The 13,889-nt window shown below is 47.5% G+C and overlaps 1 protein-coding gene across 1 annotated transcript in view; it reads left to right on the top strand.

Moving 5' to 3' along the window:
* Positions 1-13,889, top strand: part of KIF7 (kinesin family member 7) — a 170,744-nt gene that overhangs the window by 126,053 nt on the left and 30,802 nt on the right. The gene's annotated exons all lie outside the window — the stretch shown is intronic.

The following is a 13,889-nucleotide window of genomic DNA, read 5'->3' as shown; positions in this document are numbered from 1 at the left end:
CAGTGCAGATCTGGGCCTGGGCTCTCTCCCATTCCATGCTATTAAGAGCTACCTACCTGGCAGGCGTGGACAATGTGATGGCAGACAACCTCAGCCGGACCTTTCAACCCCATAAATGGTCCCTAAATCCCACAGTAGCAAACCGAATATTTCACCAGTGGGGTCGCCCGCACATAGACCTCTTTGTGTCAATACACAATCGCAAAGTGAGCAATTTCTACTCCATGCATCGCAGCCAAAACACGCCACCACGAGATGCCTTCGCCCACTCATGGGGAACAGATCTCCTCTACACCTACCCTCCACTTCCACTCATCAGCAAGACTCTCGTGAAGTTACGTTGGGACAGGGGCACAATGATTCTCATAGCCCCTCACTGGCTGCACCAGGTTTGGTTCCCAATCCTGCACGACATCTCAGTTCAGCAGCCAAATCGCCTGGGCACAGATCCAACTCTGATAACACAGAGCAACGGTCTGTTGCATCATCCCAACCTCCACAAACTGTCCCTGACAGCTTGGATGTTGAAAGGTTAATTCTACATTCCTTGAACCTTTCTGAGAATGTGTCTCAAGTCCTCGTAGATTCACGAAAGCCTTCTACTAGAAGATCTTATCATTCCAAATGGAAGAGTTTCTCATCATGGTGCACAACAAAAGAAATAGATCCCTTTTCTGTCCCACAAAAAGGTTCCTGGACTACCTCTGGCATCTCTCGGAGTCTGGCTTACAAACCTCCTCCATCCGCGTATATATTAGCGCAATAGCCGCTTACAACAAGTGTATAGGGAATGCCCCGATTTCGGCACAACTACTTGAAGCTCGCTTCATGAGAGGCTTGCTACAACTCAAGCCTCCACTGCATCCTCCAGTTCTGCCATTTGGATGCCCAATCTTCCAGTCTCGCAAGGTCCTCCTGCAATGTATCACAATCCACTTGTGATTTAACTACTCTGAATAATTTTGTATCATCTACAAACATGATAACCTCACTCAGCATATTCCTTTCCAGATCACTTATAAATATATTGAAAAGCACCGGTCCAAGTACAGATCCCTGGACACTCCACTGTTAACCCTTTTCCACTGAGAAAATTGACCATTTAATCCTACTCTGTTTCCTGTCTTTCAACCAGTTTGTAGTCCACGAAAGGACATCGCCTCCTATCCCATGACTTTCTAGTTTTCTTAGAAGCCTCTCGTGAGGAACATTTTCAAACACATTCTGAAAATCCAAATACACTACATCTACTGGTTCACCTTTATCCACATGTTTATTAACTCCTTCAAAAAAATAAAGCAGATTTGTGAGGCAAGACTTCCCTTGGGTAAATCCATGTTGACTATGTTCCATTAAACCATGTCTTTCTATATGCTCTGTGATTTTGATCTTTAGAATAGTTTCCACTTTTTTTCTCGGCACTGAAGTCAGGCTCACTGGTCTTAGTTTCCCGGTTCGCCCCTGGAGCCCTTTTAAAATACTGGTGTTATATTGGCCACCCTCCAGTCTTGAGGTACAATGGATGATTTTAATGATAGTTACAAATTTTAACTAATAGATCTGAAATTTCATTTTTTAGTTCCTTCAGAACCCTAGGATGCATACCATCCGGTCCAGGTGATTTGCTACTCTTTAGTTTGTCAATCTGGTCTACTATATCTTCCAGGTTCACAGTGATTTGATTATAGAAATTTTCTAGCGTGTAGCAGATGGACTCAGGACCAATGGGTATAGTGTGTTCCTGATAGCAGTTGGAGACGGAGTCAGATTTATTTATTTATTTGTTTGTTTGTTTTTATATACTGACAATCAAACATGGGTATCACATCGGTTTACATCATAACTTGTGTGATAGTGTGACAACAGGTCATATTATCTTTATATTGTAACATTGTAACTTGTAAGAAAAACTGCCTCAACGTACTGCTTTAACATTATAACTATATAATTTTAACAGTATAACTTTATAACTTTAGATGACAAACACGACTTGATTAACAATTAAGACTGCCAACATTATTGTAACTTGAAAAACTGCTTCTATGTATTGCTTTAATCTTAATATTGTGTTCTGTTGTACCTGTATAACAATGAAAATTGAATGAGAAATGCGACTTAATTAACATTGTGACTGCTGGTGGTATTGAGTCAATGAGGACCTGTGGTTTGGGAGATATGAGTTTTCTAGTGGGTTATGTGCTGGGTTAAAGAGCGGTTGTTTGGGGTGGGTTCCCAGTGGCAAGGGTTAATTGTTGTCGGGGTAGGCTTTTGGAAGAGCCAGGTTTTTAGTGCTTTCTTGAAGTTCTGTGCTGAGGGTTCTGTCTGGAGTTTTGCTGGTAGTTTGTTCCAAAGTGCGGGGCCTGCAATTGATATTGCGCGTTGTCGTGTTGAGGTGAGGTGGGCCTGTTTGATAGAGGGCATGGTAAGTAGTCCAGTGTTTTTAGAGCCCAAGTTTCTTTGAGAGGTATATGGATGAAGGATGTCCTTTAGATTTCAATCTGACATCAGCACTACATATACCGTGCACGATGCTCTGCTCCTCAGTTTTTTCTGTCTCCATAGCAGTTTGGGACTTCACACACGCTTGCACAGCTTAGAAAACCAAACTCCAAATTCAAAGAAGAAAGAAAGAAAGAATCTTACCTACAGACGAGCCCTGCTGTCCTGAGGTGATACCTAAGGGTCCCTCCCCCAGTCGAGAATTCCTGAGGTGATTTCCGAGATCCCTCAGAGGTAATCCTCGGTCCCGGCATGGACTTAGCCACCTGAAAAGGGAGCGACTAAGAAGCAGCGGGTGCAAGACCAAGCGCGGCGGTGAAGGTATTCCCCTCTCCCCCCGCAGCCGGAGACCGCCCGGCAAGAGACCGGGAAGCACCAAGACAAAGTAAGGTAGAAAACTTTCTCTAAGTCTCTGGTCTCCGAGGCTCGGATAACTGCACAGATCGTCCCTCCGGCGTCTGTCTAATCGGGTTGAGCAGCCCCATCCGGGCTAGACCCCGATCCGGCTCGAGGGTCCTCCCACATGGAGATTCTCCGGGGGGGGGGGCGCCATCTTGCCCGTGTGGTCACCGGTGCCATTTCCCTCCCTTAGTCGCCGCATTGTCCGCATAACTGAGCCATATGCACAGCAGCGAGCCAGGCACATAAAATACTTGTGCGCACCGCGCCGTGCACACAGCAACACGCACAGAGGGTGCCGAGCGCACAGCTAGGCCTCCCAGCACACGCATCTGTACAGGATACACCCGCAAATCATGGCACCGCCGTCCAAGACAGCTAAAGGGCCAGTCTTCTGCCTGGCATGCCACCTGAGAGCGACACAGCCTGAGGTGACCTCCGCCCTATGCCTGTTGTGCGAAGAAGCTCGGGGGGAGCCGAGACAAGGTCTCCATCAGCCTGTAGAGGACTCCGGATCTACCAGCGAGACTACCCCGGACCTCTCTATTCCCGACTTGGCCCTTCCACAGTGGGGGCCCTCGGGGAGCGCCGCCGGACCCAATGCCGCCCCAGGCAACTTCACGGAACTACAATCCTACATCCATGCACAGACAGGACCACCAGCGGCACAACCACAACCCCCGCCAGTGGCCCAGAACCTCCCAGGGCCCTCCTGGCCTCCACCAGATGAGCCGCCCCTGGACAAATACCTCCCCTTAGGGGACACAGATGATTCGGAGGAACCAGAACCCCTGGAAGAAGGGGAACTCCCTCCAGGAACGGAACTGCATCGCACCATGACGTGCTTCTTCCCAAAAGACGAATTATCAGATCTCGTAGCCACGAGTCTGAAGGCATTGGCCATCCCAGACACATGCAACACAGCAGAGTCCAAGGCGAGCCCCTTTCTGGTCGGGCTCCGCCAAACCTCACGCCATTTCCCTACGCTACAGGCCGTACAACAACTGATCAACCTGGAATGGGACGCCCCAGAGGCCACCTTCAAGTGGGGTCGAGCCCTAGAAGCTCTCTACCCCTTGGACCCCGCGACGAAGGAACTCCTGAGGTTTCCCAAGGTCGACGCCTTGGTCTACGCCACCACAAAGTGCACCACCATACTAGTCGAGGGTGGAGCTTCCCTCAAGGATGCCAATGACAGACGGCAGGAATCCATCCTCAAACAGTCTTACGATGTATCAGCTATGACCTTACAGATCGCTGCTTGCTGCGCCATGGTATCACGCGCCTGCCTGGCGATGGCCAGGGATGCAACCTCACCAATCGAGGCATTAGACCCGGCAATATCATTCCTCACAGATGCAACCTCAGCCAGGAGCCTCTTGTCCATAGTGGCAGCCAGAAGACAGCTCTGGCTCCGAAGCTGGTCAGCCGACGCGTCCTCTAAGATGAGGCTCACGAGAATGCCCTTTAGAGGATCACTCCTCTTCGGAAGCGACCTGGACAAACTAGCCGACAAATGGGGCAAGTCCCCAGTACCCTGTCTACCGGAGGACAGGAGCAAGAGGAACCAACGCCCCTCTCCCCAGGCACCCAAGGGCAGAGGATCCCAGCATTATAGACCATACAAAAACACTTACTAAGTGTTGCAACCGTCGCTGCCCGACTGCTTCACTCCACCTACCTTTCTTTTTCTGTGACTCCTCCTGCTTCCTGTGGACGTCTGGCTTCCGCGGCGTCTGCCCGCCGTCCTCTCCAGCGTCCCCGGACCGGCTTGGGCGCTGCCTCCTGCCATGCTCCTCAGGTACCTTAGGGTGCGCGCGCCGCGCGGCCCTCGTTCTTATTTCCTCTATCGCGCGAGCCTCAGGGGCATCCCCCTGTGATGACATTACGCTGCCCGGATATTTAAGCCTACTGTTTATTGCTAGCCATTGAGTTAGCTGGGGATTTCCTACGGATGGGATTCGCTCTCTGTACCCAGCTGCTCTGCCTTTCCAATACCCATTGGACTCTCTATCGCTAACGGGGTACCCGCTTCTCGGGGCCCTCACTTACTTTTCAGGTCATTTTTTCATTCATTTTTCATTTTCATTTATTAAAATTTATTGATCGCCTACCATAAAAAAGCCTAGGCAATTTACAGCATTAACATACATAATTAAAACATAAAAATAATAAATGCAATACCACACAAATTACATATATTTCACATAGACAAAAATAACCAGTCTCATGTAGACAAAGTAAATAATCAGTCACCCACAATATGTAACAGGCTTCTCACATCTATAGAGGTATTTAATCTGCTAACAGCAATCTAGAATATATTGTATGCACGATGGATAAGGTGCTCTTTCAATAACTGTCTGAACTTTTTTGCATCATCCAAAGACCTGAGCTCAAATGGAATAAGATTCCATTGTGTTGGCGCAGCAATGGAAAAAGAGGTCTCACGAGTACTATATAAATGAGCATGTTGAACAGAAGGAACTTCTAGTAAATTTAATTGAGAGGAGCGTAGACATCTTAATGGTTTATAAATGCGTAGAAGAGCATTTAGCCAGTAAGAGAGATCTGAAGTTAACAACTTAAAAACAATCATAACTGTTTTATAAGTGATGCGTTCAGTTATTGGTAGCCAATTCAGATTATACAAGACTGGAGAAATATGCTCACAATGCTTTGAATGGGATACTAGATGCGCAACCGAGTTAAGCAGTAATTGTAGCGAATGTAAAGTCGTTTTAGGAAGACCGATAAACAAACTGTTACAGTAATCTAAGTGAGGAAAAATGATCGCACGAGTTACAATCAGAAAATCTCGATCAAATAGCAAATGCCTTAACCCTGCAATAAGACGAAGTTTGAAAAATCCACTTTTGATAAGGGATGTAATGTGAGGACGAGAGGACAGAGTAGGATCAAGTAAAACTCCTAAGCTCCTAATGGGTTTATCAATGGTGAATGAAATGTCATCAATATGAATTGAATTGTTAGAAGGTGTACACTATCAGGAAACTATCAGGTGTACACTATCAGGAAACCGGTACTCGCTCCTTGAGGACCTATGTTCCCTGACTCGCTGCCTGCTCCAACCCTCACTTCTGCCTGGAGGAATTTGCTATCTTCAACACCAGTGAGTAATACCATCTTCACCTCAGAGCTGTCCCTAGTGCCATCTCCTATGTGCAACCGCTGTGTGAGTACATTACCTTCAAGCCTCTCAGCTCTCAGGGATCAGGTACTCGCTCCTCGAGGGCCTGCTCTCCCTATTCTGGGGTTCTCCTTACTGGGGCTTGTGCATATTCCACTGTACTTATTATTCTCAGTTCTTTCCACTACAGCATTGCCAGCAGAGGAGTCGCTGTTCCAGTGCCTGAGGGATACTAGCCCAGCCGGGCTACTTCTGCTGCTCACTTCTGCCACCTCTGGTGGCTTCATCACCTTGTCTAATAAAAGATCAAATCTCTGTGTTTGTGTGTCCTGAGCTAGCCTGACCTGTGGCCCCTCATGGGACCTTCCCCCCGTGGGCATGGTCAGCTGCCACAGTGTCCAAGGGTCCACCCAAACCTCACTAGATATAACACCAAGTTCCCCACTCCACCGGCAAGGGGCAGTCCTTTTGGAACAGACACAACAAAAGTGGAGCCGGCTCAGGACCAGGCCCCAGCTGTAACACGCAATGAGAATCAGCAGACCCATCTATAGGAAGAGATCATAGGGGGCAGGCTTGCCCTTTTCTACCAAAGATGGGTCGAGATAATGTCGGACAATTGGGTCCTATCCATCATCCGAGAGGGATACTACCTGAACTTCCACAGCATCCTCCGGACAAGAGGAAGGCAGTGGAAACCACACTATCAAAACTACTTGCCCTAAAGGCAATAACACCGGTGCCTCCGCACCAACAAAATTCGGGGCACTATTCCATCTACTTCATCGTGCCCAAGAAAGAGGGAACATTGCGGCCCACACTGGACCTCAAGACCGTCAATCGCTACCTGAAGGTACCCCACTTCCGCATGGAAACCATGCGTGCGGTCATAAAGGCCGTACAACTGGGAAAATTCCTGACCTCCCTGGATCTGTCAGAAGCCTATCTCCACATACCGATCCATCGCATCCACCAGCATTTCCTACGCTTCACGATATTGGGCCATCACTACTAGTTCCAGGCCCTACCGTTCGGGCTGGCTTCGGCTCCCCAAACGTTCACCAAGATCATGGTGGTAGTAGGGGCAGCACTGAGGAAAGAGGGAATCCTCATGCATCCATACCTGGACGATTGGCTGATCAGAGCGAAATCGCCAGAGGAAAGCCAGCAAGCAACCACCAGAGTCAAGGAACTACTGCAGAACCTCGGGTGGGTCGTCAACACACCCAAGAGCCACCTGCAGCCCTCCCAATGCCTGGAATACCTGGGAATCCGGTTCGACAACAAAGGGAACAAAGTCACCCTTCCCCCTACAAGGAGAAGGAGATTGATGGAACAACTACGAGCTTTGTTGAATTCCACTCTTCCCAGGCATGGGACTATCTCCAAGTCCTCAGACTCAAGGTATCAACCATAGAAATCATCCCGTGGGCAAGGGCCCACATGCGGCCCCTACTGTATTCGATGGGGGGGGAAAGGCTGATGTGCACGGAGCAGGAGAGGGACCTAGGGGTTATAGTGTCTAATGATATGAAGTCTGCGAAACAATGCGACAAGGCGATAGCAAAAGCCAGAAGAATGCTGGGCTGCATAGAGAGAGGAATATCGAGTAAGAAAAGGGAAGTGATTATCCCCTTATACAGGTCCTTGGTGAGGCCTCACCTGGAGTACTGTGTTCAGTTCTGGAGACCGTATCTACAAAGAGACAGAGACAAGATGGAAGCAGTACAGAGAAGAGCGACCAAAAAGGTGGAGGGTCTTCATCGGATGTCATACGAAGAGAGATTGAAGAATCTAAATATGTACACCCTGGAGGAAAGGAGGAGCAGGGGTGATATGATTCAGACCTTCAGATACTTGAAAAACTTTAACGATCCAAAGACAACGACAAACCTTTTCCGTCAGAAAAAAATCAGCAGAACCAGAGGTCACGAGCTGAGGCTCCAGGGAGGAAGACTAAGAACCAATGTCAGGAAATATTTCTTCACGGAGAGAGTGATGGATACCTGGAATGCCCTTCCGGAGGAAGTGGTGAAGTCCAAAACTGTGAAGGACTTCAAAGGGGCGTGGGATAAACACTGTGGATCCATCAGGTCTAGAGGAAGTGTATAAAGAGGAGGCAGCAAAACACTGCACAGAGCGGCAGTAGCCACAGAAGCATTCACGGAGCGGGATGCCAGTGGCCAGTGGTTGGTGTTCCACCTTCACGGAGCGGAAGGATGGAGGCCTGCCATCTCCATATTTAAAAAAAAAAAAACAAAACAGGGGTGGGCAAGAGTATGTAAAATTAACGAAGAGTTCATAAGCTATAGGTATTACCAATTATTAGGCTTATTCAATATTTGTTGATAGATAATGTGGCTTTCAATGCATACTTCACTTTCAATACATATCCAACATAGCTCTCTGCTTCAACAGCAGGGGAGAAGAAAAACTAATACTTCACGCATATCCAGCATAGCTCTCTGCTTCAACGGCAGGGGAGAAGTAAAACTAATACTTCACGCATATCCAGCATAGCTCTCTGCTTCAACGGCAGGGGAGAAGTAAAACTAATAGTTCACACATATCCAGCATAGCTCTCTGCTTCAACGGCAGGGAGAAGTAAAACTAATAGTTCACGCATATCCAGCATAGCTCTCTGCTTCAACGGCAGGGGAGAAGTAAAACTAATACTTCACGCATATCCAGCATAGCTCTCTGCTTCAGCGGCAGGGGAGAAGTAAAACTAATAGTTCACGCTTATCCAGCATAGCTCTCTGCTACAACGGCAGGGGAGAAGAAAAACAACCAATAAGGGCTGAATAACATAGTCTGGGTAAATAAATAAGTATGTGTGTAGCTTGCTTATTGCGGCGGTTACTACCCCTAACTAATTGGGCTTGATGTTTCACTTGGATGCAGCTCCATCACTGATCTCTGCATTGATGGTGGGGGTGAAAGGGAAATAGAACCAAAGGTTACTAGGAGCCAAGAGAAACAGATAAGTATCAGAAAAAAAGAGGTGTGGGGCTTGCTGGGCAGACTGGATGGGCCGATTGGTCTTCTTCTGCCTTCATTTCTATGTTTCTATGTTTCTACAATATTCCCTACTGTCTCGATGGAACCCAATGTCTCAAAACTACTCCGGCCCCCTCCGGCTACCAGCGAAGTTTCGGAACCAACTACAATGGTGGCTACAAGAAGACCAATTGAGCGAGGGAACAAGCCTATCCCCACCGGAATGGACCTTGCTCACCCCGGACACAAGCTTGCAGGGATGGGGAGCCCACTGCCAGGAGCTAACGGCTCAAGGGAAATGGGACGAAGAAGAGTTGGCATGGAACATAAACTGACTGGAAGCCCGAGCAGTCAGACTAGCCTGCCTACAGTTCAGCCACAGACTCCGGGGCAAATCAGTCAGAGTCATGTCGGACAACGCCACAACAGTGGCCTACATCAACTGCCAGGGGGGAACCAGGAGCCAGCAGGTGTCCCTGGAAATAGAACCCCTAATGACATGGGCAGAATCAAACCTACAAGGGATATCAGCCACCCACATCACGGGAAAAGACAACGTCACTGCAGACTACCTCAGCAGAGAGAGTCTGGATCCAGTGGAATGGACACTGTCGACAACAGCCTTCAAGCGGTTAGTAAACCACTGGGGAACACCAGCCATGGATCTTCTGGCAACCGGGTCCAACTTGGGAACCGGGTCCAACACCCAGGTTCCCAAGTTCTTCAGCTGACGACGGGGACCGCTGTCGCAGAGAATCGACGCCCTCGTCCAGACCTGGCCTCAGGAGGACCTACTGTATGCCTTCCCTCCATGGCCACTACTGGGCGGAATCATCCGCAAGATAGAACACCACAGAGGGCTGGCACTTCTAGTGGCTCCGGACTGGCCATGAAGGCCGTGGTGCACGGACATGCGAAGACTTCTGGCGGGAAACCCTGTACACCTACCTTCACACAGGGATCTACTCCAGCAAGGACCGATCCTCCATGAAGACCCAATGAGATTCTCGCTTACGGTGTGGCCATTGAGAGGTCTCGCCTGAAAAAGAGTGGATACTCAGGACCAGTGATAGACACACTGCTCCGAGTGCGCAAGTTCTTCACCTCCTTAACATATATACGAGTATGGAGAATATTCGAAGCCTGGTGTGAGGACCACATCATCCTTCCACGGACAGTCAAAATCCCCATGATCCTGGAATTTCTGCAGGACAGCGTGAGCAAAGGATTGTGTCTCAACTCCATCAAGGTACAACTGGCCGCCCTGGCCAACTTCAAACCCAGGGTGGATGGCAGCAGCCTAGAGGCCCACCCAGACGTCTCCCGCTTCTTAAAAGGGGTCAAGCACATTCGACCACCTCTGAAGTGGCCGATACCCCTATGTAATCTCAATCTAGTGTTAGACTTCCTAGCGGGAGCCTCATTCAGACCAACTCGCGGTCTGTCCCTACGGCTCCTGACCTTGAAGACGGCGTTCCTCGTGGCAATCTGCTCAGCCCGTCGAATCTGTGAACTTCAAGCACTATCATGCCAGGAGCCTTTCCTCAGATTCACACCGGGATCCATACAGCTGCGCACTGTACCCTCCTTCCTGCCAAAGGTGGTCTCTCACTTCCATCTAAACCAAACCATCTTGCTGCCATCTCCAGACGAGCATAAGGACTCTGAAGACTCACGCCTTCTTCGCCACCTGAACGTCGGTAGACTTCTAGTCCCATACCTGGAAAGATCGGAAACTGTACGAAAGATGGACCATCTGTTCGTTCTTCACAGCGGGAAGAAGCAAGAGGAAGCGGCCTCGCGGGCAACCATTGCCTGCTGGATCAAAGAAGTAATCAAGGCAGCCTACGTAGAAGCAAGCAAGCCCCCACCTCTACAAGTCAAGGCCCATTCCACAAGGGCCCAGGCAGTGTCCTGGGCAGAAACCAAGATGCTGTCACTCGCAGAGATCTGTCGGGCAGCAACGTGGTCCTCCATCCACACTGTCTCAAGATTCAATCGCCTGGATGTTCAGGCCAAGGAGGACACAGCATTCGCAAAGGCAGTACTAAATGGGCCACGGGCAGCCTCCTGCCCGGTTCGGGAGTAGCGTTTGTACATCCCATTGGTCCTGAGTCCATCTGCTACATGCTAGGAAATGGAGAAATTACTTACCTGATAATTTCGTTTTCCTTAGTGTAGACAGATGGACTCAGCACCCCGCCCATGGCTGCCTCGCACTCAAGAAGCCCCGGGGGAACCGCCCCCCAAGTGCAACACAAGCACGGGTAAGCCAACCCTTATTTCTAGTTCAGACACCCATATTACCAGGTGTCGGCGCTTCTCAGTTGAATGCCCTAGCGGTCTCCAGCTAGAAACCTCATCATCCAATCCGAGTAATCAAGTTTCAAGTTAATCAAGTTAACCAAATTAATCAAAATTATCCAAATACACATATATCCATAATTGCTTTTCGAGGAGAAAACTGAGGAACAGAGCCTCGTGCACGGTTATATGTAGTGCTGACGTCAGATTGAAATCTGACTCCGTTTCCAACTGCTATCAGGAGCACACTATACCCATTGGTCCTGAGTCCATCTGTCTACACTAAGGAAAATGAACTTATCAGGTAAGTAATTTCTCCATTATCACTTCTATTAAAGACATACAGCTGTCAGGCAACTCAGTAACATGGAGGACCGAAGCAATGTAAAAAAAAATGCCACCTACCTGCTAAAACAGGATTTGATGTGCTGCTAATTTTCCAGCCTGTAAGTTAACAAATCAACAGATGTGAGTTTGTTTTTGGGAATTGCAGGGTGAAAGAAGATATGTGGGCAGTTGTCCCATTGACTGGCATAACACATTGCAAAGATATGGGTTGAGACTTTAGTGGTAATTTTCACACAAATACCAGTGTGCTTGCAGACTTTACCAAATATTTTCACAGAAAATGTACGCGCATAAACTCGCTCAGGTAATTGGCTGAGTACCTGCACTCATTCACTTGCATAAAGAGTTATCCCCTCTTTGGAGAGCATAACTTATGTATGCACGCATACACTCATACTTTTTAAAATCCAAAAGAATGTGCGCAAGTGCCAGCTCTGCCCCCCTGGAATGCCTCGGGGGAGGCAGAGCTGGCACTTGCGCACATACTTTTGGAATAGAGTTAGCCAGGTAACGTATCCAGCTAACTTAACTCTGCCCCAGAACACCCCTATGTTATCCGGCTAAACGTTAGCCAGATAAGTGTTGGAAGTATTTACAAGTTGGCATTTAGCTGGCTAACTAGATGATGTTGAATATGGACCCTGAAGAGTCTAGTCTGCCTAAGAGTGGGCATCGACCACAGATATTCGATCTTAGATCCATTGTCTGATTGGGACACTGAATTACATAGATTATATTACATTTCTTTTTATGTATTGCATGCCTTTGTAGCAAAATACTCAGTGTGGTATACCATAAAAGCAATGTAGCTTCATGTAACAAATACATCTTAAGGGTTCATTATAAACATGTCATGAACTTAGTTTTTGAGCTGTTTAGTTTAAAGATATCAGTAATGCACTGTTCCCTCTATGCTATACATGTGTGCGCATGCACACAACAAAGCATAGTGCACACCAGCAATCCCAATATTATTTGCATTATACTGGCTCGAAGGGCACCCATTTGAGCTTGGCTTATAAAAAGTTGCATAAAAAGAAAATGTTTGTGCACACAGTCTTTCAAAAACTTGAGTGAACATTGCAGTAATGCCCACTGCACAATTTTGTTTCAGTAATATTGTCTATGGAGTTATAAAAGTTAGGGATCACTGATCTACATAGTGATTTCTGACACTATCACATGTATCAGAAAATTCTGTGTAACCTCCTGCTTGGTTCTCACATTTTTCCTCTTTGCTTTTTATCTTTCCCCATCTTTGTGCTTGCACTCTCTCTCCACTCCCTTTATACTCTTGCACTGTATTAGTAGCACTCTACTGCACTGGCACTACAGCCTGAGCAGATGTGGCTCCTGCCACCTCCTGCGTTCTATTAGTTATCAACACTCTTACCAAAAACCAGCAATTGGAGCAGCAGCACCTGAGACAGATATGCTTACTATCTGCCCCCATAGCCTATTCCATGTGCAGCTGGCTGCCAAGTCATTTGCCAAACTTCATTTTCTTGCCAAGCTGGTAAACAGGAATTTCTCAACCTGGGAGAAACCCTTCTGAAAACAGGGCCACTGCACATCGGAAATCTAATATTATGGTATCAGCTGGTAGGAGCAACGCAGACTGGTTTCTGGCTTAATGTGGAAAAGCATACATACAGGTATATATAGTGCTAGTGATATTCCTGACCTTTGGAGAAAACACATACTGTATCCGTTTTATAAATAGAGAGTAGATCATCGCTACTTTGGCTTAATGCTGAGAACATGTTTTGTCTGAAATATCAGTAGGGATGCTATAGCCTTTCTAGCCCTGGACTGACTGGTCCCCTTACCAGTTAAAACATGCATGTTATTAGACATCCATCGTCTGTCTTTTAATTTTAGTTGTATGTATCTTGTATAAACTTATTGTGTATGTACAATTGTAACCCGCCCTGAACAATGGAGGGATATAAATGTTTTAAATAAATAGTACCAGGAGTGGGTTTGTGAAATGCGCAGGGAGTCAAGAAAGGGATACCACACTCTTTGGATTCCAGTTATCTTTGAATGTGATGGGGAAGTGATATTTTTCTCTGTTCATCTTCCTTTATTGTTAGCACTATGCCTGCAAACCAGTTGGCAGCAAAATCAACAGACACATGGGAATTCCTTATAACGTCACACTTTCAAATGTATTTTGTTTGAACCA

Source organism: Rhinatrema bivittatum, chromosome 7 (assembly GCF_901001135.1).
Source record: "Rhinatrema bivittatum chromosome 7, aRhiBiv1.1, whole genome shotgun sequence".
Lineage (NCBI taxonomy): Eukaryota > Metazoa > Chordata > Amphibia > Gymnophiona > Rhinatrematidae > Rhinatrema > Rhinatrema bivittatum.
This window is presented reverse-complemented; position numbering and strand designations above follow the sequence as displayed.